Source organism: Tasmannia lanceolata, unplaced genomic scaffold (genome assembly GCF_043159265.1).
Source record: "Tasmannia lanceolata isolate RefF3 unplaced genomic scaffold, GAP_Taslan_0.1 ptg000003l, whole genome shotgun sequence".
Classification (NCBI taxonomy): domain Eukaryota; kingdom Viridiplantae; phylum Streptophyta; class Magnoliopsida; order Canellales; family Winteraceae; genus Tasmannia; species Tasmannia lanceolata.
The window spans coordinates 28,647,204-28,675,072 of record NW_027518680.1 but is presented as its reverse complement, the minus strand read 5'-3'; the positions used below and the strand labels follow the sequence as shown (position 1 = coordinate 28,675,072).

The window sequence follows — 27,869 nt, the reverse complement described above, 5'->3', positions numbered from 1 at the left end:
GGTATTTCATTCTCTCCGAGTTCATACAACTATGGTCTCTTATCCCCTTTGAACATCATACAACTATGATGTCTCATTTCCTTGGAATCCGTACAAATATGGTATTTCATTCTCTTCGAGTCCATACAACTATGGTCTCTTATCCCCTTTGAACATCATACAACTATGATGTTTCATTTCTCAAAAATAAAATTTTAAAAAAATAAATTAAAAAAAATTCATCAAATCCAATCCCCGATTCAAAAAAATAATAATAAATCCAATCCTATGAAAAATCTCTAAATTCTTCGAGCCCGTTTGAGAACGGTGCTTCTTTTCTTCGAGACCATACAACTATGGTCTCTTATCCTCTTTGAACATCATACATCTATGATGTCTCATTTCCTTGGAATCCGTACAAATACGGTATTTCATTCTCTTCAAGTCCATACAACTATGGTCTCTTATCCCCTTTGAACATCATACAACTATGATGTCTCATTTCCTTGGAATCCGTACAAATACGGTATTTCATTCTCTTCGAGTCCATACAACTATAGTCTCTTATCCTCTTTGAACATCATACAACTATGATGTCTCATTTCCTTGGAATCCGTACAAATACGGTATTTCATTCTCTTCGAGTCCATACAACTATGGTCTCTTATCCCCTTTGAACATCATACAACTATGATGTCTCATTTCCTTGGAATCCTTACAAATATGGTATTTCATTCTCTTCGAGTCCATACAACTATGGTCTCTTATACCCTTTGAACATCATACAACTATGATGTCTCATTTCCTTGGAATCCGTACAAATACGGTATTTCATTCTCTTCGAGTCCATACAACTATGGTCTCTTTTCCCCTTTGAACATCATACAACTATGATGTCTCATTTCCTTGGAATCCGTACAAATACGGTATTTCATTCTCTTCGAGTCCATACAACTATGGTCTCTTTTCCCCTTTGAACATCATACAACTATGATGTCTCATTTCCTTGGAATCCGTACAAATACGGTATTTCATTCTCTTCAAGTCCATACAACTATGGTCTCTTATCCTCTTTGAACATCATACAACTATGATGTCTCATTTCCTTGGAATCCGTACAAATACGGTATTTCATTTTCTTCGAGTCCATACAACTATGATCTCTTATCCCCTTTGAACATCATACAACTATGATGTCTCATTTCCTTGGAATCCGTACAAATACGGTATTTCATTCTCTTCGAGTCCATACAACTATGGTCTCTTATACCCTTTGAACATCATACAACTATGATGTCTCATTTCCTTCGAATCCGTATAAATACGGTATTTCATCTTGCCCAAGCCCATTCAAAAATGATGCTGCGTTTTCATTAAGAATCTTTCAAAAGTCATCCATTATTCTCTCTGAGACCATTTGAAAATGACGTCTCATTTCCTCTGAAGCTGTTCAAAAGCGATATTCCTTTCCCTCCGAAAATCCATTTGAAAATGGTATCCCATTTCTCTCGTTGCCAGCGGCACCGCAGCGGGTTTGTTTTATTGCATTCCAATTCTAGGATTTCATCTAAGGTCTTGCATTATATTAGGTTGCATTGTGTTTAGGGGGTTCTTTGTCGATTAAAGCTACGCAAAATGGTTCTGTCATTTTGACTTTGGTATTCGATGACTACGTCGTCTCTACCAAAGAGGGGCATCTGTAGACACCCACATTTTGCCTTACTTTAACCAACAATAACCTAATATATTGATCCGTAGAATTTCATTGGTAAAGTATGCATCCTCAAATTTTTTGAAAAAAACAAAATGATAAAGAGATGTACCTGGTGAGATGATTAGACCCGAAAAATTGAAAAATACCCTGATTGGTGAATTTAGTGTGTTAAATCCATGTGAGAACCCCCTCTATCATTGATTTATATGTTTTAGGTCATTAATATCTTGATCTGACTTTATGGATCATCAATCGGGACAAAATAAGCTAGGGTCACTTCATAGCCCGGACCCTGATTCTATTCCGAGACCCGATTTCCGTAAATCGTTAGATCAGTGGCAGATCATGACCTGGGTCTAACCATCCAAAACCACCTAACCTCTCCTCTCATCCTAACCATCCAAACCTCACCTAACCTCTCCTCTCATCATAACCATCCAAACCTCACCAAACCTCACCTAACCTCACCTAACCTCACCTAACCTTACCTAACCTCACCTAACCTTACCTAACCTCACCTAACCTCACCTAACCTCCTATCCCATTCTCCTATAAATACCCTCTCATCCCACCATCAAAAGGAAAGAGAAGAGAAGAAAAGAAGAGAGAACCCCTCTCTTAGAAAATTCAAGCCCTCTCTCTAGACCAAATCCCTCTTCTCCATAAGTTTGCATGGAATATCGTCTACAAAAAGGTATGCCTTTTGGAATTTTATTTTCTTTTCTATATTTGTAGGATTGAGTGTTGTTTTGCGTATATTTTGGTTGATGTCATGTTTAATTTCGTACTAGTTTGGCCTTGGTCATGTTCTCACTTATGCTAAATATAATTAATGTGATAGGGTCATTAGAACCTATTTGTGATGGGATTTTGAAATCATTGGCTTGTTAGGGAATTTAGATTTCTTTTGGGAAAACAATTCATTAAAAATTTTGAACGTTTACAAGAAAGAAAACTTGAATTTTACGTGAATTATCAAAACCCATTTAATTTGGCTTACAAAATCTCCATCTTTCAATTGATAACAACAGCCCCCACTCCAATTTGATAACAACAGCCCCCACTCAATCTCAAGAACCCAATATCCATACCCCACCTTGCCAAGTAGATAAAAACAACCCCTTTTTCAAACATCCCATTTGAATATAATCTCAGGCCCATTCAAGCCATTTTTCATATTCACCGTCTTTTAATCACTAAAAAAAATAAGAACTATCAAAAGAAAACATGGGGGTGCCAATATCATTCCCGTCATAGTGCTAGCTGTTAGACTTTAAACAGATTTTTCGACCTCTAAACAACAGAATCGTGGGAAATGGTTAACTACAAAGTCGTAGATATTTTCGTGCCGTTTCCAACGAGTATTCGTGCTAGATCAGACGGCGAGTGGTTAAAAAGTTAAGTCCAAAATGGTTGCGGCACACCTTTAGGCATTTCCAGTTTAATGTTGCTGTCCTTTTGTTTGCAACACAAATTCGAACCTCTAAATCACAGATTTACAAACAATGGAGAACTAAAAAGTTGTAGCCCTATAAAAGATCTTTCCAACGCATGTTCGTACGTTGAATTTGGCCAAGCGGTTAAAGAGTTACGACAGTTTTAGTGGGCTGCATTTGTTAGATCTTTTAATGGTCAGTGGTTTGTCGAATTTGTGCAATTGTCAAAACTTGGTTGTGTTAACGTCATTTTCCAAACCAAAATCGAAAGACATTAATCTAAAGTACATCCAACCTAAAATTAACAAAACTAAAATTCACCCATTTAAAATCCACTGATAAAAATCCGTTAAAAGCCATTAACCAAAAGACCACTAAAAATTTCAAGTGAAACTAAAACCTTCTAAATAAACAACTTTAAAAGCTACCAAACACACTAAATACCTTCAGATAATAAAAGCTTCAAGAAAACTCTAAAAGTTTCCACAAGCCTAAAAGAATTCGAGATTTCCAAGAGCCGGTGGATTCAAAATTCCTTTAGGAACCCTTAGAGCCCAATTTAGGAACACCGGTGTCGTGTCGTGTCCTAAGTTTTAGGGAGTCTTAGGTTTTAGGGAGTCCTAGAGTTAGGAGTCCAGCCTCATCACGGACGTTTGCTATGTATAGCAACCGTGCCATAGGTCTAGTTACACTAGTCACCCAATCTTTCCCTAGGACAAGCCTAGTAAACTAGGATGTAGGCAAACCTGCATTAGTCTAAGGGACCATTTGCATTTAGATGAGAATCATATAGCATCTTAGATGAAATCTTAAGATAATAAAATCCTCAACTTGAATTAAATAACTTCTCCTAAAACTGTTGAAACAGTCAATCCCGTCTAGGTCGGTGTCCTAGTTGAGTTAGGCATAAGTAGCTTAGCTTAGGTGCACCGAACTACGTCGACTCTGATCCCAGTAAGGCTTGGGTACGTAGGCAGCTTGGATGTCTGATGGCATACCACCCGCGAGTCGGCACCACAAACAAATTGTGGTGTTTTGTATATTAATTTTCTTGTAAATGCTTAATCAAATCACTTAGGATTTTCCATGAAATTAGAATTCTAGGAGAACTTTCACTTAGAATGAATCCAGACAAATTAATAAATCAAGATACACATCTAGGATTCACATTAAAATTAGATCATAGGATGCATGTCACTTAGTTCGCACATTAACATAGAGTTGAATGAGCCATTTAAAATAAATTTAAAAGAATTAGCTTTTGGAATCGAAGACCGATTATCGGGCAGGAATGGTGCATGTGGCGGATAACTCCCCATACCTTCCATTCTCGTAACCAGGTAGCGAGTCTAGATTTCTGGTTAATTACGGGTCCTAGATCCCACATCTAGGTGGCGACTCTGTCAGTCTCTTTCGTGTGGAATTCGGATTGCCTTAGTGATCCCAAGTTCACAGGAAAGATTAATTCAAATCAACATTAAAATGCACACGCCAATCGCGTGGGTACGAGAGACCAAGAGAGAGAGCGCGGCGGCTCGCGCCACACCCCTCTCGCGGGATCAGGGTACCACACCTGTACGTCACTGAATCTAAACAAACCCCCGCTATAATTAGACCGCAAATGAAATGTCAGAACGAATTCCGTTTATCGAATCAAACGACACTACTACCCCGCCATAATAAAGACCGGACGTATTTGAATTCACCATCCGGAAGAAAATAAAAAGATCCGAACCGAAACGTAGGAGGCGTCGCACTAAACGTGAGTTTCAGTTCGCATCGATGTTCCAGAACCGAAAGATTGTTCGAAAAAAGTGGTAGATAGCCGAAAAAAGTGACAGGGGTGCAACACGAGGACTTCCCAGGAGGTCACCCATCCTAGTACTACTCTCGCCCAAGCACGCTTAACTTCGGAGTTCTGATGGGATCCAGTGCATTTGTGCTGGTATGATCGCACCCAGCATGCCTCTCCATTGTCAAAGTAATAAAGAGTTTCCACTCGCATTGTCGTACGAAGTCCGTTTAAATGAAAGTGCGAAAAAATCCTGCTAGATGACATCGGATGGACGATCCGAGCATGTCGGGAAGCTGGATGACCGCCAGGGCTGCTATCGCGCGATGAATCTTCCCGAGTACCCCCGAATCAATATAAGAATCGCCACGATCTGACGGGCGGATCAAAAGTTATCGTCGGAACGATATTTGTGCACCACGGGTAGCTCACGGCCAGTAAACACCTTCCGACCGGATTCATGACTCGCATCCACTAGTACACTCATCCGCTATAGCCTGTACGTCACTGAATCTAAACAAACCCCCGCTATAATTTGACCGCAAATGAAATGTCAGAACGAATTCCGTTTATCGAATCAAACGACACTATCACCCCGCCATAATAAAGACCGGACGTCTTTGAATTCACCATCCGGAAGAAAATAAAAAGATCCGAACCGAAACGTATGAGGCGACGCACTAAACGTGCGTTTCAGTTCGCATCGATGTTCCAGAACCGAAAGATTGTTCGAAAAAAGTGGTAGATAGCCGAAAAAAGTGACAGGGGTGCAACACGAGGACTTCCCAGGAGGTCACCCATCCTAGTACTACTCTCGCCCAAGCACGCTTAACTTCGGAGTTCTGATGGGATCCAGTGCATTTGTGCTGGTATGATCGCACCCAGCATGCCTCTCCATTGTCAAAGTAATAAAGAGTTTCCACTCGCATTTTCGTACGAAGTCCGTTTAAATGAAAGTGCGAAAAAATCCTGCTAGATGACACCGGATGGACGATCCGAGCATGTCGGAAAGCCGGATGACCGCCAAGGCTGTCATCGCGCGATGAATCTTCCCGAGTACCCCCGAATCAATATAAGAATCGCCACGATCTGACGGGCGGATCAAAAGTTATCGTCGGAACGATATTTGAGCACCAAGGGTAGCTCACGGCCAGTAAACACCTTCCGACCGGATTCATGACTCGCATCCACTAGTACACTCATCCGCTATAGCCTGTACGTCACTGAATCTGAACAAACCCCCGCTATAATTTGACCGCAAATGAAATGTCAGAACGAATTCCGTTTATCGAATCAAACGACACTATCACCCCGCCATAATAAAGACCGGACGTCTTTGAATTCACCATCCGGAAGAAAATAAAAAGATCCGAACCGAAACGTAGGAGGCGACGCACTAAACGTGCGTTTCAGTTCGCATCGATGTTCCAGAACCGAAAGATTGTTCGAAAAAAGTGGTAGATAGCCGAAAAAACTGACAGGGGTGCAACACGAGGACTTCCCAGAAGGTCACCCATCCTAGTACTACTCTCGCCCAAGCACGCTTAACTTCGGAGTTCTGATGGGATCCAGTGCATTTGTGCTGGTATGATCGCACCCAGCATGCCTCTCCATTGTCAAAGTAATAAAGAGTTTCCACTCGCATTGTCGTACGAAGTCCGTTTAAATGAAAGTGCGAAAAAATCCTGCTAGATGACACCGGATGGACGATCCGAGCATGTCGGAAAGCCGGATGACTGCCACGGCTGTCATCGCGCGATGAATCTTCCCGAGTACCCCCGAATCAATATAAGAATCGCCACGATCTGACGGGCAGATCAAAAGTTATCGTCGGAACGATATTTGTGCACCAAGGGTAGCTCACGGCCAGTAAACACCTTCCGACCGGATTCATGACTCGCATCCACTAGTACACTCATCCGCTATAGCCTGTACGTCACTGAATCTAAACAAACCCCCGCTATAATTTGACCGCAAATGAAATGTCAGAACGAATTCCGTTTATCGAATCAAACGACACTATCACCCCGCCATAATAAAGACCGGACGTCTTTGAATTCACCATCCGGAAGAAAATAAAAAGATCCGAACCGAAACGTAGGAGGCGACGCACTAAACGTGCGTTTCAGTTCGCATCGATGTTCCAGAACCGAAAGATTGTTCGAAAAAAGTGGTAGATAGCCGAAAAAAGTGACAGGGGTGCAACACGAGGACTTCCCAGGAGGTCACCCATCCTAGTACTACTCTCGCCCAAGCACGCTTAACTTCGGAGTTCTGATGGGATCCAGTGCATTTGTGCTGGTATGATCGCACCCAGCATGCCTCTCAATTGCCAAAGTAATAAAGAGTTTCCACTCGCATTGTCGTACGAAGTCCGTTTAAATGAAAGTGCGAAAAAACCCTGCTAGATGACATCGGATGGACGATCCGAGCATGTCGGGAAGCCGGATGACCGCCAGGGCTGTCATCGCGCGATGAATCTTCCCGAGTAACCCCGAATCAATATAAGAATCGCCACGATCTGACGGGCGGATCAAAAGTTATCGTCGGAACGATATTTGTGCACCAAGGTTAGCTCACGGCCAGTAAACACCTTCCGACCGGATTCATGACTCGCATCTACTAGTACACTCATCCGCTATAGCCTGTACGTCACTGAATCTAAACAAACCCCCGCTATAATTTGACCGCAAATGAAATGTCAGAACGAATTCCGTTTATCGAATCAAACGACACTATCACCCCGCCATAATAAAGACCGGACGTATTTGAATTCACCATCCGGAAGAAAATAAAAAGATCCGAACCGAAACGTAGGAGGCGTCGCACTAAACGTGCGTTTCAGTTCGCATCGATGTTCCAGAACCGAAAGATTGTTCGAAAAAAGTGGTAGATAGCCGAAAAAAGTGACAGGGGTGCAACACGAGGACTTCCGAGGAGGTCACCCATCCTAGTACTACTCTCGCCCAAGCACGCTTAACTTCGGAGTTCTGATGGGATCCAGTGCATTTGTGCTGTTATGATCGCACCCAGCATGCCTCTCCATTGTCAAAGTAATAAAGAGTTTCCACTCGCATTGTCGTACGAAGTCCGTTTAAATGAAAGCGCAAAAAAATCCGGCTAGATAACATCGGATGGACGATCCGAGCATGTCGGGAAGCTGGATGACCGCCAGGGCTGTTATCGCGCGATGAATCTTCCCGAGTAGCCACGAATCAATATAAGAATCGCCACGATCTGACGGGCGGATCAAAAGTTATCGTCGGAACGATATTTGTGCACCAAGGGTAGCTCACGGCCAGTAAACACCTTCCGACCGGATTCATGACTCGCATCCACTAGTACACTCATCCGCTATAGCCTGTACGTCACTGAATCTAAACAAACCCCCGCTATAATTTGACCGCAAATGAAATGTCAGAACGAATTCCGTTTATCGAATCAAACGACACTATCACCCCGCCATAATAAAGACCGGACGTCTTTGAATTCACCATCCGGAAGAAAATAAAAAGATCCGAACCGAAACGTAGGAGGCGACGCACTAAACGTGCGTTTCAGTTCGCATCGATGTTCCAGAACCGAAAGATTGTTCGAAAAAAGTGGTAGATAGCCGAAAAAAGTGACAGGGGTGCAACACGAGGACTTCCCAGGAGGTCACCCATCCTAGTACTACTCTCGCCCAAGCACGCTTAACTTCGGAGTTCTGATGGGATCCAGTGCATTTGTGCTGGTATGATCGCACCCAGCATGCCTCTCCATTGTTAAAGTAATAAAGAGTTTCCACTCGCATTGTCGTACGAAGTCCGTTTAAATGAAAGTGCGAAAAAATCCTGCTAGATGACATCGGATGGACGATCCGAGCATGTCGGGAAGCCGGATGACCGCCAAGGCTGTCATTGCGCGATTAAAATCTTCCCGAGTACCCCCGAATCAATATAAGAATCGCCACGATCTGACGGGCGGATCAAAAGTTATCGTCGGAACGATATTTGTGCACCAAGGGTAGCTCACGGCCAGTAAACACCTTCCGACCGGATTCATGACTCGCATCCACTAGTACACTCATCCGCTATAGCCTGTACGTCACTGAATCTAAACAAACCCCCGCTATAATTAGACCGCAAATGAAATGTCAGAACGAATTCCGTTTATCGAATCAAACGACACTACTACCCCGCCATAATAAAGACCGGACGTATTTGAATTCACCATCCAGAAGAAAATAAAAAGATCCGAACCGAAACGTAGGAGGCGTCGCACTAAACGTGAGTTTCAGTTCGCATCGATGTTCCAGAACCGAAAGATTGTTCGAAAAAAGTGGTAGATAGCCGAAAAAAGTGACAGGGGTGCAACACGAGGACTTCCCAGGAGGTCACCCATCCTAGTACTACTCTCGCCCAAGCACGCTTAACTTCGGAGTTCTGATGGGATCCAGTGCATTTGTGCTGGTATGATCGCACCCAGCATGCCTCTCCATTGTCAAAGTAATAAAGAGTTTCCACTCGCATTGTCGTACGAAATCCGTTTAAATGAAAGTGCGAAAAAATCCTGCTAGATGACATCGGATGGACGATCCGAGCATGTCGGGAAGCTGGATGACCGCCAGGGCTGTTATCGCGCGATGAATCTTCCCGAGTACCCCCGAATCAATATAAGAATCGCCACGATCTGACGGGCGGATCAAAAGTTATCGTCGGAACGATATTTGTGCACCACGGGTAGCTCACGGCCAGTAAACACCTTCCGACCGGATTCATGACTCGCATCCACTAGTACACTCATCCGCTATAGCCTGTACGTCACTGAATCTAAACAAACCCCCGCTATAATTTGACCGCAAATGAAATGTCAGAACGAATTCCGTTTATCGAATCAAACGACACTATCACCCCGCCATAATAAAGACCGGACGTCTTTGAATTCACCATCCGGAAGAAAATAAAAAGATCCGAACCGAAACGTATGAGGCGACGCACTAAACGTGCGTTTCAGTTCGCATCGATGTTCCAGAACCGAAAGATTGTTCGAAAAAAGTGGTAGATAGCCGAAAAAAGTGACAGGGGTGCAACACGAGGACTTCCCAGGAGGTCACCCATCCTAGTACTACTCTCGCCCAAGCACGCTTAACTTCGGAGTTCTGATGGGATCCAGTGCATTTGTGCTGGTATGATCGCACCCAGCATGCCTCTCCATTGTCAAAGTAATAAAGAGTTTCCACTCGCATTTTCGTACGAAGTCCGTTTAAATGAAAGTGCGAAAAAATCCTGCTAGATGACAACGGATGGACGATCCGAGCATGTCGGAAAGCCGGATGACCGCCAGGGCTGTCATCGCGCGATGAATCTTCCCGAGTAACCCCGAATCAATATAAGAATCGCCACGATCTGACGGGCGGATCAAAAGTTATCGTCGGAACGATATTTGTGCACCAAGGTTAGCTCACGGCCAGTAAACACCTTCCGACCGGATTCATGACTCGCATCTACTAGTACACTCATCCGCTATAGCCTGTACGTCACTGAATCTAAACAAACCCCCGCTATAATTTGACCGCAAATGAAATGTCAGAACGAATTCCGTTTATCGAATCAAACGACACTATCACCCCGCCATAATAAAGACCGGACGTATTTGAATTCACCATCCGGAAGAAAATAAAAAGATCCGAACCGAAACGTAGGAGGCGTCGCACTAAACGTGCGTTTCAGTTCGCATCGATGTTCCAGAACCGAAAGATTGTTCGAAAAAAGTGGTAGATAGCCGAAAAAAGTGACAGGGGTGCAACACGAGGACTTCCGAGGAGGTCACCCATCCTAGTACTACTCTCGCCCAAGCACGCTTAACTTCGGAGTTCTGATGGGATCCAGTGCATTTGTGCTGTTATGATCGCACCCAGCATGCCTCTCCATTGTCAAAGTAATAAAGAGTTTCCACTCGCATTGTCGTACGAAGTCCGTTTAAATGAAAGCGCAAAAAAATCCGGCTAGATAACATCGGATGGACGATCCGAGCATGTCGGGAAGCTGGATGACCGCCAGGGCTGTTATCGCGCGATGAATCTTCCCGAGTAGCCACGAATCAATATAAGAATCGCCACGATCTGACGGGCGGATCAAAAGTTATCGTCGGAACGATATTTGTGCACCAAGGGTAGCTCACGGCCAGTAAACACCTTCCGACCGGATTCATGACTCGCATCCACTAGTACACTCATCCGCTATAGCCTGTACGTCACTGAATCTAAACAAACCCCCGCTATAATTTGACCGCAAATGAAATGTCAGAACGAATTCCGTTTATCGAATCAAACGACACTATCACCCCGCCATAATAAAGACCGGACGTCTTTGAATTCACCATCCGGAAGAAAATAAAAAGATCCGAACCGAAACGTAGGAGGCGACGCACTAAACGTGCGTTTCAGTTCGCATCGATGTTCCAGAACCGAAAGATTGTTCGAAAAAAGTGGTAGATAGCCGAAAAAAGTGACAGGGGTGCAACACGAGGACTTCCCAGGAGGTCACCCATCCTAGTACTACTCTCGCCCAAGCACGCTTAACTTCGGAGTTCTGATGGGATCCAGTGCATTTGTGCTGTTATGATCGCACCCAGCATGCCTCTCCATTGTCAAAGTAATAAAGAGTTTCCACTCGCATTGTCGTACGAAGTCCGTTTAAATGAAAGCGCAAAAAAATCCGGCTAGATAACATCGGATGGACGATCCGAGCATGTCGGGAAGCTGGATGACCGCCAGGGCTGTTATCGCGCGATGAATCTTCCCGAGTAGCCACGAATCAATATAAGAATCGCCACGATCTGACGGGCGGATCAAAAGTTATCGTCGGAACGATATTTGTGCACCAAGGGTAGCTCACGGCCAGTAAACACCTTCCGACCGGATTCATGACTCGCATCCACTAGTACACTCATCCGCTATAGCCTGTACGTCACTGAATCTAAACAAACCCCCGCTATAATTTGACCGCAAATGAAATGTCAGAACGAATTCCGTTTATCGAATCAAACGACACTATCACCCCGCCATAATAAAGACCGGACGTCTTTGAATTCACCATCCGGAAGAAAATAAAAAGATCCGAACCGAAACGTAGGAGGCGACGCACTAAACGTGCGTTTCAGTTCGCATCGATGTTCCAGAACCGAAAGATTGTTCGAAAAAAGTGGTAGATAGCCGAAAAAAGTGACAGGGGTGCAACACGAGGACTTCCCAGGAGGTCACCCATCCTAGTACTACTCTCGCCCAAGCACGCTTAACTTCGGAGTTCTGATGGGATCCAGTGCATTTGTGCTGGTATGATCGCACCCAGCATGCCTCTCCATTGTTAAAGTAATAAAGAGTTTCCACTCGCATTGTCGTACGAAGTCCGTTTAAATGAAAGTGCGAAAAAATCCTGCTAGATGACATCGGATGGACGATCCGAGCATGTCGGGAAGCCGGATGACCGCCAAGGCTGTCATTGCGCGATTAAAATCTTCCCGAGTACCCCCGAATCAATATAAGAATCGCCACGATCTGACGGGCGGATCAAAAGTTATCGTCGGAACGATATTTGTGCACCAAGGGTAGCTCACGGCCAGTAAACACCTTCCGACCGGATTCATGACTCGCATCCACTAGTACACTCATCCGCTATAGCCTGTACGTCACTGAATCTAAACAAACCCCCGCTATAATTAGACCGCAAATGAAATGTCAGAACGAATTCCGTTTATCGAATCAAACGACACTACTACCCCGCCATAATAAAGACCGGACGTATTTGAATTCACCATCCAGAAGAAAATAAAAAGATCCGAACCGAAACGTAGGAGGCGTCGCACTAAACGTGAGTTTCAGTTCGCATCGATGTTCCAGAACCGAAAGATTGTTCGAAAAAAGTGGTAGATAGCCGAAAAAAGTGACAGGGGTGCAACACGAGGACTTCCCAGGAGGTCACCCATCCTAGTACTACTCTCGCCCAAGCACGCTTAACTTCGGAGTTCTGATGGGATCCAGTGCATTTGTGCTGGTATGATCGCACCCAGCATGCCTCTCCATTGTCAAAGTAATAAAGAGTTTCCACTCGCATTGTCGTACGAAGTCCGTTTAAATGAAAGTGCGAAAAAATCCTGCTAGATGACATCGGATGGACGATCCGAGCATGTCGGGAAGCTGGATGACCGCCAGGGCTGTTATCGCGCGATGAATCTTCCCGAGTACCCCCGAATCAATATAAGAATCGCCACGATCTGACGGGCGGATCAAAAGTTATCGTCGGAACGATATTTGTGCACCACGGGTAGCTCACGGCCAGTAAACACCTTCCGACCGGATTCATGACTCGCATCCACTAGTACACTCATCCGCTATAGCCTGTACGTCACTGAATCTAAACAAACCCCCGCTATAATTTGACCGCAAATGAAATGTCAGAACGAATTCCGTTTATCGAATCAAACGACACTATCACCCCGCCATAATAAAGACCGGACGTCTTTGAATTCACCATCCGGAAGAAAATAAAAAGATCCGAACCGAAACGTATGAGGCGACGCACTAAACGTGCGTTTCAGTTCGCATCGATGTTCCAGAACCGAAAGATTGTTCGAAAAAAGTGGTAGATAGCCGAAAAAAGTGACAGGGGTGCAACACGAGGACTTCCCAGGAGGTCACCCATCCTAGTACTACTCTCGCCCAAGCACGCTTAACTTCGGAGTTCTGATGGGATCCAGTGCATTTGTGCTGGTATGATCGCACCCAGCATGCCTCTCCATTGTCAAAGTAATAAAGAGTTTCCACTCGCATTTTCGTACGAAGTCCGTTTAAATGAAAGTGCGAAAAAATCCTGCTAGATGACAACGGATGGACGATCCGAGCATGTCGGAAAGCCGGATGACCGCCAGGGCTGTCATCGCGCGATGAATCTTCCCGAGTAACCCCGAATCAATATAAGAATCGCCACGATCTGACGGGCGGATCAAAAGTTATCGTCGGAACGATATTTGTGCACCAAGGTTAGCTCACGGCCAGTAAACACCTTCCGACCGGATTCATGACTCGCATCTACTAGTACACTCATCCGCTATAGCCTGTACGTCACTGAATCTAAACAAACCCCCGCTATAATTTGACCGCAAATGAAATGTCAGAACGAATTCCGTTTATCGAATCAAACGACACTATCACCCCGCCATAATAAAGACCGGACGTATTTGAATTCACCATCCGGAAGAAAATAAAAAGATCCGAACCGAAACGTAGGAGGCGTCGCACTAAACGTGCGTTTCAGTTCGCATCGATGTTCCAGAACCGAAAGATTGTTCGAAAAAAGTGGTAGATAGCCGAAAAAAGTGACAGGGGTGCAACACGAGGACTTCCGAGGAGGTCACCCATCCTAGTACTACTCTCGCCCAAGCACGCTTAACTTCGGAGTTCTGATGGGATCCAGTGCATTTGTGCTGTTATGATCGCACCCAGCATGCCTCTCCATTGTCAAAGTAATAAAGAGTTTCCACTCGCATTGTCGTACGAAGTCCGTTTAAATGAAAGCGCAAAAAAATCCGGCTAGATAACATCGGATGGACGATCCGAGCATGTCGGGAAGCTGGATGACCGCCAGGGCTGTTATCGCGCGATGAATCTTCCCGAGTAGCCACGAATCAATATAAGAATCGCCACGATCTGACGGGCGGATCAAAAGTTATCGTCGGAACGATATTTGTGCACCAAGGGTAGCTCACGGCCAGTAAACACCTTCCGACCGGATTCATGACTCGCATCCACTAGTACACTCATCCGCTATAGCCTGTACGTCACTGAATCTAAACAAACCCCCGCTATAATTTGACCGCAAATGAAATGTCAGAACGAATTCCGTTTATCGAATCAAACGACACTATCACCCCGCCATAATAAAGACCGGACGTCTTTGAATTCACCATCCGGAAGAAAATAAAAAGATCCGAACCGAAACGTAGGAGGCGACGCACTAAACGTGCGTTTCAGTTCGCATCGATGTTCCAGAACCGAAAGATTGTTCGAAAAAAGTGGTAGATAGCCGAAAAAAGTGACAGGGGTGCAACACGAGGACTTCCCAGGAGGTCACCCATCCTAGTACTACTCTCGCCCAAGCACGCTTAACTTCGGAGTTCTGATGGGATCCAGTGCATTTGTGCTGGTATGATCGCACCCAGCATGCCTCTCCATTGTTAAAGTAATAAAGAGTTTCCACTCGCATTGTCGTACGAAGTCCGTTTAAATGAAAGTGCGAAAAAATCCTGCTAGATGACATCGGATGGACGATCCGAGCATGTCGGGAAGCCGGATGACCGCCAGGGCTGTCATTGCGCGATTAAAATCTTCCCGAGTACCCCCGAATCAATATAAGAATCGCCACGATCTGACGGGCGGATCAAAAGTTATCGTCGGAACGATATTTGTGCACCAAGGGTAGCTCACGGCCAGTAAACACCTTCCGACCGGATTCATGACTCGCATCCACTAGTACACTCATCCGCTATAGCCTGTACGTCACTGAATCTAAACAAACCCCCGCTATAATTAGACCGCAAATGAAATGTCAGAACGAATTCCGTTTATCGAATCAAACGACACTACTACCCCGCCATAATAAAGACCGGACGTATTTGAATTCACCATCCAGAAGAAAATAAAAAGATCCGAACCGAAACGTAGGAGGCGTCGCACTAAACGTGAGTTTCAGTTCGCATCGATGTTCCAGAACCGAAAGATTGTTCGAAAAAAGTGGTAGATAGCCGAAAAAAGTGACAGGGGTGCAACACGAGGACTTCCCAGGAGGTCACCCATCCTAGTACTACTCTCGCCCAAGCACGCTTAACTTCGGAGTTCTGATGGGATCCAGTGCATTTGTGCTGGTATGATCGCACCCAGCATGCCTCTCCATTGTCAAAGTAATAAAGAGTTTCCACTCGCATTGTCGTACGAAGTCCGTTTAAATGAAAGTGCGAAAAAATCCTGCTAGATGACATCGGATGGACGATCCGAGCATGTCGGGAAGCTGGATGACCGCCAGGGCTGTTATCGCGCGATGAATCTTCCCGAGTACCCCCGAATCAATATAAGAATCGCCACGATCTGACGGGCGGATCAAAAGTTATCGTCGGAACGATATTTGTGCACCACGGGTAGCTCACGGCCAGTAAACACCTTCCGACCGGATTCATGACTCGCATCCACTAGTACACTCATCCGCTATAGCCTGTACGTCACTGAATCTAAACAAACCCCCGCTATAATTTGACCGCAAATGAAATGTCAGAACGAATTCCGTTTATCGAATCAAACGACACTATCACCCCGCCATAATAAAGACCGGACGTCTTTGAATTCACCATCCGGAAGAAAATAAAAAGATCCGAACCGAAACGTATGAGGCGACGCACTAAACGTGCGTTTCAGTTCGCATCGATGTTCCAGAACCGAAAGATTGTTCGAAAAAAGTGGTAGATAGCCGAAAAAAGTGACAGGGGTGCAACACGAGGACTTCCCAGGAGGTCACCCATCCTAGTACTACTCTCGCCCAAGCACGCTTAACTTCGGAGTTCTGATGGGATCCAGTGCATTTGTGCTGGTATGATCGCACCCAGCATGCCTCTCCATTGTCAAAGTAATAAAGAGTTTCCACTCGCATTTTCGTACGAAGTCCGTTTAAATGAAAGTGCGAAAAAATCCTGCTAGATGACAACGGATGGACGATCCGAGCATGTCGGAAAGCCGGATGACCGCCAGGGCTGTCATCGCGCGATGAATCTTCCCGAGTACCCCCGAATCAATATAAGAATCGCCACGATCTGACGGGCGGATCAAAAGTTATCGTCGGAACGATATTTGTGCACCAAGGGTAGCTCACGGCCAGTAAACACCTTCCGACCGGATTCATGACTCGCATCCACTAGTACACTCATCCGCTATAGCCTGTACGTCACTGAATCTGAACAAACCCCCGCTATAATTTGACCGCAAATGAAATGTCAGAACGAATTCCGTTTATCGAATCAAACGACACTATCACCCCGCCATAATAAAGACCGGACGTCTTTGAATTCACCATCCGGAAGAAAATAAAAAGATCCGAACCGAAACGTAGGAGGCGACGCACTAAACGTGCGTTTCAGTTCGCATCGATGTTCCAGAACCGAAAGATTGTTCGAAAAAAGTGGTAGATAGCCGAAAAAACTGACAGGGGTGCAACACGAGGACTTCCCAGGAGGTCACCCATCCTAGTACTACTCTCCCCCAAGCACGCTTAACTTCGGAGTTCGGATGGGATCCAGTGCATTTGTGCTGGTATGATCGCACCCAGCATGCCTCTCCATTGTCAAAGTAATAAAGAGTTTCCACTCGCATTGTCGTACGAAGTCCGTTTAAATGAAAGTGCGAAAAAATCCTGCTAGATGACACCGGATGGACGATCCGAGCATGTCGGAAAGCTGGATGACCGCCAGGGCTGTCATCGCGCGATGAATCTTCCCGAGTACCCCCGAATCAATAGAAGAATCGCCACGATCTGACGGGCGGATCAAAAGTTATCGTCGGAACGATATTTGTGCACCAAGGGTAGCTCACGGCCAGTAAACACCTTCCGACCGGATTCATGACTCGCATCCACTAGTACACTCATCCGCTATAGCCTGTACGTCACTGAATCTAAACAAACCCCCGCTATAATTTGACCGCAAATGAAATGTCAGAACGAATTCCGTTTATCGAATCAAACGACACTATCACCCCGCCATAATAAAGACCGGACGTCTTTGAATTCACCATCCGGAAGAAAATAAAAAGATCCGAACCGAAACGTAGGAGGCGACGCACTAAACGTGCGTTTCAGTTCGCATCGATGTTCCAGAACCGAAAGATTGTTCGAAAAAAGTGGTAGATAGCCGAAAAAAGTGACAGGGGTGCAACACGAGGACTTCCCAGGAGGTCACCCATCCTAGTACTACTCTCGCCCAAGCACGCTTAACTTCGGAGTTCTGATGGGATCCAGTGCATTTGTGCTGGTATGATCGCACCCAGCATGCCTCTCCATTGTTAAAGTAATAAAGAGTTTCCACTCGCATTGTCGTACGAAGTCCGTTTAAATGAAAGTGCGAAAAAATCCTGCTAGATGACATCGGATGGACGATCCGAGCATGTCGGGAAGCCGGATGACCGCCAGGGCTGTCATTGCGCGATTAAAATCTTCCCGAGTACCCCCGAATCAATATAAGAATCGCCACGATCTGACGGGCGGATCAAAAGTTATCGTCGGAACGATATTTGTGCACCAAGGGTAGCTCACGGCCAGTAAACACCTTCCGACCGGATTCATGACTCGCATCCACTAGTACACTCATCCGCTATAGCCTGTACGTCACTGAATCTAAACAAACCCCCGCTATAATTAGACCGCAAATGAAATGTCAGAACGAATTCCGTTTATCGAATCAAACGACACTACTACCCCGCCATAAGAAAGACCGGACGTATTTGAATTCACCATCCGGAAGGAAATAAAAAGATCCGAACCGAAACGTAGGAGGCGTCGCACTAAACGTGAGTTTCAGTTCGCATCGATGTTCCAGAACCGAAAGATTGTTCGAAAAAAGTGGTAGATAGCCGAAAAAAGTGACAGAGGTGCAACACGAGGACTTCCCAGGAGGTCACCCATCCTAGTACTACTCTCGCCCAAGCACGCTTAACTTCGGAGTTCTGATGGGATCCAGTGCATTTGTGCTGGTATGATCGCACCCAGCATGCCTCTCCATTGTCAAAGTAATAAAGAGTTTCCACTCGCATTGTCGTACGAAGTCCGTTTAAATGAAAGTGCGAAAAAATCCTGCTAGATGACATCGGATGGACGATCCGAGCATGTCGGGAAGCTGGATGACCGCCAGGGCTGTTATCGCGCGATGAATCTTCCCGAGTACCCCCGAATCAATATAAGAATCGCCACGATCTGACGGGCGGATCAAAAGTTATCGTCGGAACGATATTTGTGCACCACGGGTAGCTCACGGCCAGTAAACACCTTCCGACCGGATTCATGACTCGCATCCACTAGTACACTCATCCGCTATAGCCTGTACGTCACTGAATCTAAACAAACCCCCGCTATAATTTGACCGCAAATGAAATGTCAGAACGAATTCCGTTTATCGAATCAAACGACACTATCACCCCGCCATAATAAAGACCGGACGTCTTTGAATTCACCATCCGGAAGAAAATAAAAAGATCCGAACCGAAACGTATGAGGCGACGCACTAAACGTGCGTTTCAGTTCGCATCGATGTTCCAGAACCGAAAGATTGTTCGAAAAAAGTGGTAGATAGCCGAAAAAAGTGACAGGGGTGCAACACGAGGACTTCCCAGGAGGTCACCCATCCTAGTACTACTCTCGCCCAAGCACGCTTAACTTCGGAGTTCTGATGGGATCCAGTGCATTTGTGCTGGTATGATCGCACCCAGCATGCCTCTCCATTGTCAAAGTAATAAAGAGTTTCCACTCGCATTTTCGTACGAAGTCCGTTTAAATGAAAGTGCGAAAAAATCCTGCTAGATGACACCGGATGGACGATCCGAGCATGTCGGAAAGCCGGATGACCGCCATGGCTGTCATCGCGCGATGAATCTTCCCGAGTACCCCCGAATCAATATAAGAATCGCCACGATCTGACGGGCGGATCAAAAGTTATCGTCGGAACGATATTTGTGCACCAAGGGTAGCTCACGGCCAGTAAACACCTTCCGACCGGATTCATGACTCGCATCCACTAGTACACTCATCCGCTATAGCCTGTACGTCACTGAATCTAAACAAACCCCCGCTATAATTTGACCGCAAATGAAATGTCAGAACGAATTCCGTTTATCGAATCAAACGACACTATCACCCCGCCATAATAAAGACCGGACGTCTTTGAATTCACCATCCGGAAGAAAATAAAAAGAACCGAACCGAAACTTAGGAGGCGACGCACTAAACGTGCATTTCAGTTCGCATCGATGTTCCAGAACCGAAAGATTGTTCGAAAAAAGTGGTAGATAGCCGAAAAAAGTGACAGGGGTGCAACACGAGGACTTCACAGGAGGTCACCCATCCTACTACTACTCTCGCCCAAGCACGCTTAACTTCGGAGTTCTGATGGGATCCAGTGCATTTGTGCTGGTATGATCGCACCCAGCATGCCTCTCCATTGTCAAAGTAATAAAGAGTTTCCACTCGCATTGTCGTACGAAGTCCGTTTAAATGAAAGTGCGAAAAAATCCTGCTAGATGACACCGGATGGACGATCCGAGCATGTCGGGAAGCCGGATGACCGCCAGGGCTGTCATAGCGCGATTAATCTTCCCGAGTACCCCCGAATCAATATAAGAACCGCTACGATCTGACGGGCGGATCAAAAGTTATCGTCGGAACGATATTTGTGCACCAAGGGTAGCTCACGGCCAGTAAACACCTTCCGACCGGATTCATGACTCGCATCCACTAGTACACTCATCCGCTATAGCCTGTACGTCACTGAATCTGAACAAACCCCCGCTATAATTTGACCGCAAATGAAATGTCAGAACGAATTCTGTTTATCGAATCAAACGACACTATCACCCCGCCATAATAAAGACCGGACGTCTTTGAATTAACCATCCGGAAGAAAATAAAAAGATCCGAACCGAAACGTAGGAGGCGACGCACTAAACGTGCGTTTCAGTTCGCATCGATGTTCCAGAACCGAAAGATTGTTCAAAAAAAGTGGTAGATAGCCGAAAAAAGTGACAGGGGTGCAACACGAGGACTTCCCAGGAGGTCACTCATCCTAGTACTACTCTCGCCCAAGCACGCTTAACTTCGGAGTTCTGATGGGATCCAGTGCATTTGTGCTGGTATGATCGCACCCAGCATGCCTCTCCATTGTCAAAGTAATAAAGAGTTTCCACTCGCATTGTCGTACGAAGTCCGTTTAAATGAAAGTGCGAAAAAATCCTGCTAGATGACATCGGATGGACGATCCGAGCATGTCGGGAAGCTGGATGACCGCCAGGGCTGTTATCGCGCGATGAATCTTCCCGAGTAGCCACGAATCAATATAAGAATCGCCACGATCTGACGAGCGGATCAAAAGTTATCGTCGGAACGATATTTGTGCACCAAGGGTAGCTCACGGCCAGTAAACACCTTCCGACATGATTCATGACTCGCATCCACTAGTACACTCATCCGCTATAGCCTGTACGTCACTGAATCTAAACAAACCCCCGCTATAATTTGACCGCAAATGAAATGTCAGAACGAATTCCGTTTATCGAATCAAACGACACTATCACCCCGCCATAATAAAGACCGGACGTATTTGAATTCACCATCCGGAAGAAAATAAAAAGATCCGAACCGAAACGTAGGAGGCGTCGCACTAAACGTGCGTTTCAGTTCGCATCGATGTTCCAGAACCGAAAGATTGTTCGAAAAAAGTGGTAGATAGCCGAAAAAAGTGACAGGGGTGCAACACGAGGACTTCCGAGGAGGTCACCCATCCTAGTACTACTCTCGCCCAAGCACGCTTAACTTCGGAGTTCTGATGGGATCCAGTGCATTTGTGCTGGTATGATCGCACCCAGCATGCCTCTCCATTGTCAAAGTAATAAAGAGTTTCCACTCGCATTGTCGTACGAAGTCCGTTTAAATGAAAGTGCGAAAAAATCCGGCTAGATAACATCGGATGGACGATCCGAGCATGTCGGGAAGCTGGATGACCGCCAGGGCTGTTATCGCGCGATGAATCTTCCCGAGTAGCTACGAATCAATATAAGAATCGCCACGATCTGACGGGCGGATCAAAAGTTATCGTCGGAACGATATTTGTGCACCAAGGGTAGCTCACGGCCAGTAAACACCTTCCGACATGATTCATGACTCGCATCCACTAGTACACTCATCCGCTATAGCCTGTACGTCACTGAATCTAAACAAACCCCCGCTATAATTTGACCGCAAATGAAATGTCAGAACGAATTCCGTTTATCGAATCAAACGACACTATCACCCCGCCATAATAAAGACCGGACGTATTTGAATTCACCATCCGGAAGAAAATAAAAAGATCCGAACCGAAACGTAGGAGGCGTCGCACTAAACGTGCGTTCCAGTTCGCATCGATGTTCCAGAACCGAAAGATTGTTCGAAAAAAGTGGTAGATAGCCGAAAAAAGTGACAGGGGTGCAACACGAGGACTTCCGAGGAGGTCACCCATCCTAGTACTACTCTCGCCCAAGCACGCTTAACTTCGGAGTTCTGATGGGATCCAGTGCATTTGTGCTGGTATGATCGCACCCAGCATGCCTCTCCATTGTCAAAGTAATAAAGAGTTTCCACTCGCATTGTCGTACGAAGTCCGTTTAAATGAAAGTGCGAAAAAATCCGGCTAGATAACATCGGATGGACGATCCGAGCATGTCGGGAAGCTGGATGACCGCCAGGGCTGTTGTCGCGCGATGAATCTTCCCGAGTAGCCACGAATCAATATAAGAATCGCCACGATCTGACGGGCGGATCAAAAGTTATCGTCGGAACGATATTTGTGCACCAAGGGTAGCTCACGGCCAGTAAACACCTTCCGACATGATTCATGACTCGCATCCACTAGTACACTCATCCGCTATAGCCTGTACGTCACTGAATCTAAACAAACCCCCGCTATAATTTGACCGCAAATGAAATGTCAGAACAAATTCCGTTTATCGAATCAAACGACACTATCACCCCGCCATAATAAAGACCGGACGTATTTGAATTCACCATCCGGAAGAAAATAAAAAGATCCGAACCGAAACGTAGGAGGCGTCGCACTAAACGTGCGTTCCAGTTCGCATCGATGTTCCAGAACCGAAAGATTGTTCGAAAAAAGTGGTAGATAGCCGAAAAAAGTGACAGGGGTGCAACACGAGGACTTCTCAGGAGGTCACCCATCCTAGTACTACTCTCGCCCAAGCACGCTTAACTTCGGAGTTCTGATGGGATCCAGTGCATTTGTGCTGGTATGATCGCACCCAGCATGCCTCTCCATTGCCAAAGTAATAAAGAGTTTCCACTCGCATTGTCGTACGAAGTCCGTTTAAATGAAAGTGCGAAAAAACCCTGCTAGATGACATCGGATGGACGATCCGAGCATGTCGGGAAGCCGGATGACCGCCAGGGCTGTCATCGCGCGATGAATCTTCCCGAGTACCCCCGAATCAATATAAGAATCGCCACGATCTGACGGGCGGATCAAATGTTATCGTCGGAACGATATTTGTGCACCAAGGTTAGCTCACGGCCAGTAAACACCTTCCGACCGGATTCATGACTCGCATCTACTAGTACACTAATCCGCTATAGCCTGTACGTCACTGAATCTAAACAAACCCCCGCTATAATTTGACCGCAAATGAAATGTCAGAACGAATTCCGTTTATCGAATCAAACGACACTATCACCCCGCCATAATAAAGACCGGACGTATTTGAATTCACCATCCGGAAGAAAATAAAAAGATCCGAACCGAAACGTAGGAGGCGTCGCACTAAACGTGCGTTTCAGTTCGCAACGATGTTCCAGAACCGAAAGATTGTTCGAAAAAAGTGGTAGATAGCCGAAAAAAGTGACAGGGGTGCAACACGAGGACTTCCCAGGAGGTCACCCATCCTAGTACTACACTCGCCCAAGCACGCTTAACTTCGGAGTTCTGATGGGATCCAGTGCATTTGTGCTGTTATGATCGCACCCAGCATGCCTCTCCATTGTCAAAGTAATAAAGAGTTTCCACTCGCATTGTCGTACGAAGTCCGTTTAAATGAAAGTGCAAAAAAATCCGGCTAGATAACATCGGATGGACGATCTGAGCATGTCGGGAAGCTGGATGACCGCCAGGGCTGTTATCGCGCGATGAATCTTCCCGAGTAGCCACGATTCAATATAAGAATCGCCACGATCTGACGGGCGGATCAAAAGTTATCGTCGGAACGATATTTGTGCACCAAGGGTAGCTCACGGCCAGTAAACACCTTCCGACCGGATTCATGACTCGCATCCACTAGTACACTCATCCGCTATAGCCTGTACGTCACTGAATCTAAACAAACCCCCGCTATAATTTGACCGCAAATGAAATGTCAGAACGAATTCCGTTTATCGAATCAAACGACACTATCACCCCGCCATAATAAAGACCGGACGTCTTTGAATTCACCATCCGGAAGAAAATAAAAAGATCCGAACCGAAACTTAGGAGGCGACGCACTAAACGTGCGTTTCAGTTCGCATCGATGTTCCAGAACCGAAAGATTGTTCGAAAAAAGTGGTAGATAGCCGAAAAAAGTGACAGGGGTGCAACACGAGGACTTCCCAGGAGGTCACCCATCCTAGTACTACTCTCGCCCAAGCACGCTTAACTTCGGAGTTCTGATGGGATCCAGTGCATTTGTGCTGGTATGATCGCACCCAGCATGCCTCTCCATTGTCAAAGTAATAAAGAGTTTCCACTCGCATTGTCGTACGAAGTCCGTTTAAATGAAAGTGCGAAAAAATCCTGCTAGATGACATCGGATGGACGATCCGAGCATGTCGGGAAGCTGGATGACCGCCAGGGCTGTTATCGCGCGATGAATCTTCCCGAGTACCCCCGAATCAATATAAGAATCGCCACGATCTGACGGGCGGATCAAAAGTTATCGTCGGAACGATATTTGTGCACCACGGGTAGCTCACGGCCAGTAAACACCTTCCGACCGGATTCATGTCTCGCATCCACTAGTACACTCATCCGCTATAGCCTGTACGTCACTGAATCTAAACAAACCCCCGCTATAATTTGACCGCAAATGAAATGTCAGAACGAATTCCGTTTATCGAATCAAACGACACTATCACCCCGCTATAATAAAGACCGGACGTCTTTGAATTCACCATCCGGAAGAAAATAAAAAGATCCGAACTGAAACGTATGAGGCGACGCACTAAACGTTCGTTTCAGTTCGCATCGATGTTCCAGAACCGAAAGATTGTTCGAAAAAAGTGGTAGATAGCCGAAAAAAGTGACAGGGGTGCAACACGAGGACTTCCGAGGAGGTCACCCATCCTAGTACTACTCTCGCCCAAGCACGCTTAACTTCGGAGTTCTGATGGGATCCAGTGCATTTGTGCTGGTATGATCGCACCCAGCATGCCTCTCCATTGTCAAAGTAATAAAGAGTTTCCACTCGCATTGTCGTACGAAGTCCGTTTAAATGAAAGTGCGAAAAAATCCTGCTAGATGACAACGGATGGACGATCCGAGCATGTCGGAAAGCCGGATGACCGCCAGGGCTGTCATCGCGCGATGAATCTTCCCGAGTAACCCCGAATCAATATAAGAATCGCCACGATCTGACGGGCGGATCAAAAGTTATCGTCGGAACGATATTTGTGCACCAAGGTTAGCTCACGGCCAGTAAACACCTTCCGACCGGATTCATGACTCGCATCTACTAGTACACTCATCCGCTATAGCCTGTACGTCACTGAATCTAAACAAACCCCCGCTATAATTTGACCGCAAATGAAATGTCAGAACGAATTCCGTTTATCGAATCAAACGACACTATCACCCCGCCATAATAAAGACCGGACGTATTTGAATTCACCATCCGGAAGAAAATAAAAAGATCCGAACCGAAACGTAGGAGGCGTCGCACTAAACGTGCGTTTCAGTTCGCATCGATGTTCCAGAACCGAAAGATTGTTCGAAAAAAGTGGTAGATAGCCGAAAAAAGTGACAGGGGTGCAACACGAGGACTTCCGAGGAGGTCACCCATCCTAGTACTACTCTCGCCCAAGCACGCTTAACTTCGGAGTTCTGATGGGATCCAGTGCATTTGTGCTGTTATGATCGCACCCAGCATGCCTCTCCATTGTCAAAGTAATAAAGAGTTTCCACTCGCATTGTCGTACGAAGTCCGTTTAAATGAAAGCGCAAAAAAATCCGGCTAGATAACATCGGATGGACGATCCGAGCATGTCGGGAAGCTGGATGACCGCCAGGGCTGTTATCGCGCGATGAATCTTCCCGAGTAGCCACGAATCAATATAAGAATCGCCACGATCTGACGGGCGGATCAAAAGTTATCGTCGGAACGATATTTGTGCACCAAGGGTAGCTCACGGCCAGTAAACACCTTCCGACCGGATTCATGACTCGCATCCACTAGTACACTCATCCGCTATAGCCTGTACGTCACTGAATCTAAACAAACCCCCGCTATAATTTGACCGCAAATGAAATGTCAGAACGAATTCCGTTTATCGAATCAAACGACACTATCACCCCGCCATAATAAAGACCGGACGTCTTTGAATTCACCATCCGGAAGAAAATAAAAAGATCCGAACCGAAACGTAGGAGGCGACGCACTAAACGTGCGTTTCAGTTCGCATCGATGTTCCAGAACCGAAAGATTGTTCGAAAAAAGTGGTAGATAGCCGAAAAAAGTGACAGGGGTGCAACACGAGGACTTCCCAGGAGGTCACCCATCCTAGTACTACTCTCGCCCAAGCACGCTTAACTTCGGAGTTCTGATGGGATCCAGTGCATTTGTGCTGGTATGATCGCACCCAGCATGCCTCTCCATTGTTAAAGTAATAAAGAGTTTCCACTCGCATTGTCGTACGAAGTCCGTTTAAATGAAAGTGCGAAAAAATCCTGCTAGATGACATCGGATGGACGATCCGAGCATGTCGGGAAGCCGGATGACCGCCAGGGCTGTCATTGCGCGATTAAAATCTTCCCGAGTACCCCCGAATCAATATAAGAATCGCCACGATCTGACGGGCGGATCAAAAGTTATCGTCGGAACGATATTTGTGCACCAAGGGTAGCTCACGGCCAGTAAACACCTTCCGACCGGATTCATGACTCGCATCCACTAGTACACTCATCCGCTATAGCCTGTACGTCACTGAATCTAAACAAACCCCCGCTATAATTAGACCGCAAATGAAATGTCAGAACGAATTCCGTTTATCGAATCAAACGACACTACTACCCCGCCATAATAAAGACCGGACGTATTTGAATTCACCATCCAGAAGAAAATAAAAAGATCCGAACCGAAACGTAGGAGGCGTCGCACTAAACGTGAGTTTCAGTTCGCATCGATGTTCCAGAACCGAAAGATTGTTCGAAAAAAGTGGTAGATAGCCGAAAAAAGTGACAGGGGTGCAACACGAGGACTTCCCAGGAGGTCACCCATCCTAGTACTACTCTCGCCCAAGCACGCTTAACTTCGGAGTTCTGATGGGATCCAGTGCATTTGTGCTGGTATGATCGCACCCAGCATGCCTCTCCATTGTCAAAGTAATAAAGAGTTTCCACTCGCATTGTCGTACGAAGTCCGTTTAAATGAAAGTGCGAAAAAATCCTGCTAGATGACATCGGATGGACGATCCGAGCATGTCGGGAAGCTGGATGACCGCCAGGGCTGTTATCGCGCGATGAATCTTCCCGAGTACCCCCGAATCAATATAAGAATCGCCACGATCTGACGGGCGGATCAAAAGTTATCGTCGGAACGATATTTGTGCACCACGGGTAGCTCACGGCCAGTAAACACCTTCCGACCGGATTCATGACTCGCATCCACTAGTACACTCATCCGCTATAGCCTGTACGTCACTGAATCTAAACAAACCCCCGCTATAATTTGACCGCAAATGAAATGTCAGAACGAATTCCGTTTATCGAATCAAACGACACTATCACCCCGCCATAATAAAGACCGGACGTCTTTGAATTCACCATCCGGAAGAAAATAAAAAGATCCGAACCGAAACGTATGAGGCGACGCACTAAACGTGCGTTTCAGTTCGCATCGATGTTCCAGAACCGAAAGATTGTTCGAAAAAAGTGG

General features: G+C 46.0%; 32 non-coding genes across 32 annotated transcripts; all 32 read right to left on the bottom strand.

The window, feature by feature from the left end:
* Positions 1 to 4,969: 4,969 nt before the first annotated feature.
* On the bottom strand, positions 4,970 to 5,088 carry LOC143871244 (5S ribosomal RNA). Its single transcript, XR_013246020.1, has one exon. It is a non-coding gene; the product is annotated as a 5S ribosomal RNA (ribosomal RNA).
* Positions 5,089 to 5,685: 597 nt separating this feature from the next.
* Positions 5,686 to 5,804, bottom strand: LOC143871232 (5S ribosomal RNA). Its single transcript, XR_013246009.1, has one exon. It is a non-coding gene; the product is annotated as a 5S ribosomal RNA (ribosomal RNA).
* A 597-nt stretch (positions 5,805 to 6,401) lies between these two features.
* LOC143873106 (5S ribosomal RNA) lies at positions 6,402 to 6,520 on the bottom strand. The gene has a single exon (XR_013247827.1). It is a non-coding gene; the product is annotated as a 5S ribosomal RNA (ribosomal RNA).
* A 597-nt stretch (positions 6,521 to 7,117) lies between these two features.
* LOC143871221 (5S ribosomal RNA) lies at positions 7,118 to 7,236 on the bottom strand. Its single transcript, XR_013245996.1, has one exon. It is a non-coding gene; the product is annotated as a 5S ribosomal RNA (ribosomal RNA).
* A 597-nt stretch (positions 7,237 to 7,833) lies between these two features.
* LOC143874711 (5S ribosomal RNA) lies at positions 7,834 to 7,952 on the bottom strand. Its single transcript, XR_013249382.1, has one exon. It is a non-coding gene; the product is annotated as a 5S ribosomal RNA (ribosomal RNA).
* A 597-nt stretch (positions 7,953 to 8,549) lies between these two features.
* LOC143871210 (5S ribosomal RNA) lies at positions 8,550 to 8,668 on the bottom strand. The gene has a single exon (XR_013245985.1). It is a non-coding gene; the product is annotated as a 5S ribosomal RNA (ribosomal RNA).
* A 599-nt stretch (positions 8,669 to 9,267) lies between these two features.
* Positions 9,268 to 9,386, bottom strand: LOC143871199 (5S ribosomal RNA). Its single transcript, XR_013245974.1, has one exon. It is a non-coding gene; the product is annotated as a 5S ribosomal RNA (ribosomal RNA).
* Positions 9,387 to 9,983: 597 nt separating this feature from the next.
* LOC143871188 (5S ribosomal RNA) lies at positions 9,984 to 10,102 on the bottom strand. Its single transcript, XR_013245963.1, has one exon. It is a non-coding gene; the product is annotated as a 5S ribosomal RNA (ribosomal RNA).
* Positions 10,103 to 10,699: 597 nt separating this feature from the next.
* LOC143874710 (5S ribosomal RNA) lies at positions 10,700 to 10,818 on the bottom strand. The gene has a single exon (XR_013249381.1). It is a non-coding gene; the product is annotated as a 5S ribosomal RNA (ribosomal RNA).
* Positions 10,819 to 11,415: 597 nt separating this feature from the next.
* LOC143874190 (5S ribosomal RNA) lies at positions 11,416 to 11,534 on the bottom strand. Its single transcript, XR_013248878.1, has one exon. It is a non-coding gene; the product is annotated as a 5S ribosomal RNA (ribosomal RNA).
* A 597-nt stretch (positions 11,535 to 12,131) lies between these two features.
* On the bottom strand, positions 12,132 to 12,250 carry LOC143871177 (5S ribosomal RNA). Its single transcript, XR_013245952.1, has one exon. It is a non-coding gene; the product is annotated as a 5S ribosomal RNA (ribosomal RNA).
* A 599-nt stretch (positions 12,251 to 12,849) lies between these two features.
* Positions 12,850 to 12,968, bottom strand: LOC143871165 (5S ribosomal RNA). Its single transcript, XR_013245940.1, has one exon. It is a non-coding gene; the product is annotated as a 5S ribosomal RNA (ribosomal RNA).
* A 597-nt stretch (positions 12,969 to 13,565) lies between these two features.
* Positions 13,566 to 13,684, bottom strand: LOC143871154 (5S ribosomal RNA). Its single transcript, XR_013245929.1, has one exon. It is a non-coding gene; the product is annotated as a 5S ribosomal RNA (ribosomal RNA).
* Positions 13,685 to 14,281: 597 nt separating this feature from the next.
* Positions 14,282 to 14,400, bottom strand: LOC143874709 (5S ribosomal RNA). The gene has a single exon (XR_013249380.1). It is a non-coding gene; the product is annotated as a 5S ribosomal RNA (ribosomal RNA).
* A 597-nt stretch (positions 14,401 to 14,997) lies between these two features.
* On the bottom strand, positions 14,998 to 15,116 carry LOC143871143 (5S ribosomal RNA). The gene has a single exon (XR_013245917.1). It is a non-coding gene; the product is annotated as a 5S ribosomal RNA (ribosomal RNA).
* Positions 15,117 to 15,715: 599 nt separating this feature from the next.
* Positions 15,716 to 15,834, bottom strand: LOC143871131 (5S ribosomal RNA). Its single transcript, XR_013245906.1, has one exon. It is a non-coding gene; the product is annotated as a 5S ribosomal RNA (ribosomal RNA).
* A 597-nt stretch (positions 15,835 to 16,431) lies between these two features.
* Positions 16,432 to 16,550, bottom strand: LOC143871120 (5S ribosomal RNA). The gene has a single exon (XR_013245895.1). It is a non-coding gene; the product is annotated as a 5S ribosomal RNA (ribosomal RNA).
* A 597-nt stretch (positions 16,551 to 17,147) lies between these two features.
* Positions 17,148 to 17,266, bottom strand: LOC143874406 (5S ribosomal RNA). Its single transcript, XR_013249087.1, has one exon. It is a non-coding gene; the product is annotated as a 5S ribosomal RNA (ribosomal RNA).
* A 597-nt stretch (positions 17,267 to 17,863) lies between these two features.
* Positions 17,864 to 17,982, bottom strand: LOC143871109 (5S ribosomal RNA). Its single transcript, XR_013245884.1, has one exon. It is a non-coding gene; the product is annotated as a 5S ribosomal RNA (ribosomal RNA).
* A 599-nt stretch (positions 17,983 to 18,581) lies between these two features.
* On the bottom strand, positions 18,582 to 18,700 carry LOC143873208 (5S ribosomal RNA). Its single transcript, XR_013247928.1, has one exon. It is a non-coding gene; the product is annotated as a 5S ribosomal RNA (ribosomal RNA).
* Positions 18,701 to 19,297: 597 nt separating this feature from the next.
* On the bottom strand, positions 19,298 to 19,416 carry LOC143871097 (5S ribosomal RNA). The gene has a single exon (XR_013245872.1). It is a non-coding gene; the product is annotated as a 5S ribosomal RNA (ribosomal RNA).
* A 597-nt stretch (positions 19,417 to 20,013) lies between these two features.
* Positions 20,014 to 20,132, bottom strand: LOC143874185 (5S ribosomal RNA). The gene has a single exon (XR_013248873.1). It is a non-coding gene; the product is annotated as a 5S ribosomal RNA (ribosomal RNA).
* Positions 20,133 to 20,729: 597 nt separating this feature from the next.
* LOC143874074 (5S ribosomal RNA) lies at positions 20,730 to 20,848 on the bottom strand. Its single transcript, XR_013248764.1, has one exon. It is a non-coding gene; the product is annotated as a 5S ribosomal RNA (ribosomal RNA).
* Positions 20,849 to 21,445: 597 nt separating this feature from the next.
* On the bottom strand, positions 21,446 to 21,564 carry LOC143873545 (5S ribosomal RNA). Its single transcript, XR_013248251.1, has one exon. It is a non-coding gene; the product is annotated as a 5S ribosomal RNA (ribosomal RNA).
* A 597-nt stretch (positions 21,565 to 22,161) lies between these two features.
* On the bottom strand, positions 22,162 to 22,280 carry LOC143873544 (5S ribosomal RNA). Its single transcript, XR_013248250.1, has one exon. It is a non-coding gene; the product is annotated as a 5S ribosomal RNA (ribosomal RNA).
* A 597-nt stretch (positions 22,281 to 22,877) lies between these two features.
* LOC143873029 (5S ribosomal RNA) lies at positions 22,878 to 22,996 on the bottom strand. Its single transcript, XR_013247754.1, has one exon. It is a non-coding gene; the product is annotated as a 5S ribosomal RNA (ribosomal RNA).
* Positions 22,997 to 23,593: 597 nt separating this feature from the next.
* LOC143874580 (5S ribosomal RNA) lies at positions 23,594 to 23,712 on the bottom strand. Its single transcript, XR_013249256.1, has one exon. It is a non-coding gene; the product is annotated as a 5S ribosomal RNA (ribosomal RNA).
* A 597-nt stretch (positions 23,713 to 24,309) lies between these two features.
* On the bottom strand, positions 24,310 to 24,428 carry LOC143871086 (5S ribosomal RNA). The gene has a single exon (XR_013245860.1). It is a non-coding gene; the product is annotated as a 5S ribosomal RNA (ribosomal RNA).
* Positions 24,429 to 25,025: 597 nt separating this feature from the next.
* Positions 25,026 to 25,144, bottom strand: LOC143873543 (5S ribosomal RNA). Its single transcript, XR_013248249.1, has one exon. It is a non-coding gene; the product is annotated as a 5S ribosomal RNA (ribosomal RNA).
* Positions 25,145 to 25,741: 597 nt separating this feature from the next.
* LOC143874708 (5S ribosomal RNA) lies at positions 25,742 to 25,860 on the bottom strand. The gene has a single exon (XR_013249379.1). It is a non-coding gene; the product is annotated as a 5S ribosomal RNA (ribosomal RNA).
* A 597-nt stretch (positions 25,861 to 26,457) lies between these two features.
* On the bottom strand, positions 26,458 to 26,576 carry LOC143871075 (5S ribosomal RNA). The gene has a single exon (XR_013245849.1). It is a non-coding gene; the product is annotated as a 5S ribosomal RNA (ribosomal RNA).
* Positions 26,577 to 27,175: 599 nt separating this feature from the next.
* On the bottom strand, positions 27,176 to 27,294 carry LOC143871064 (5S ribosomal RNA). Its single transcript, XR_013245838.1, has one exon. It is a non-coding gene; the product is annotated as a 5S ribosomal RNA (ribosomal RNA).
* Positions 27,295 to 27,869: the final 575 nt, after the last annotated feature.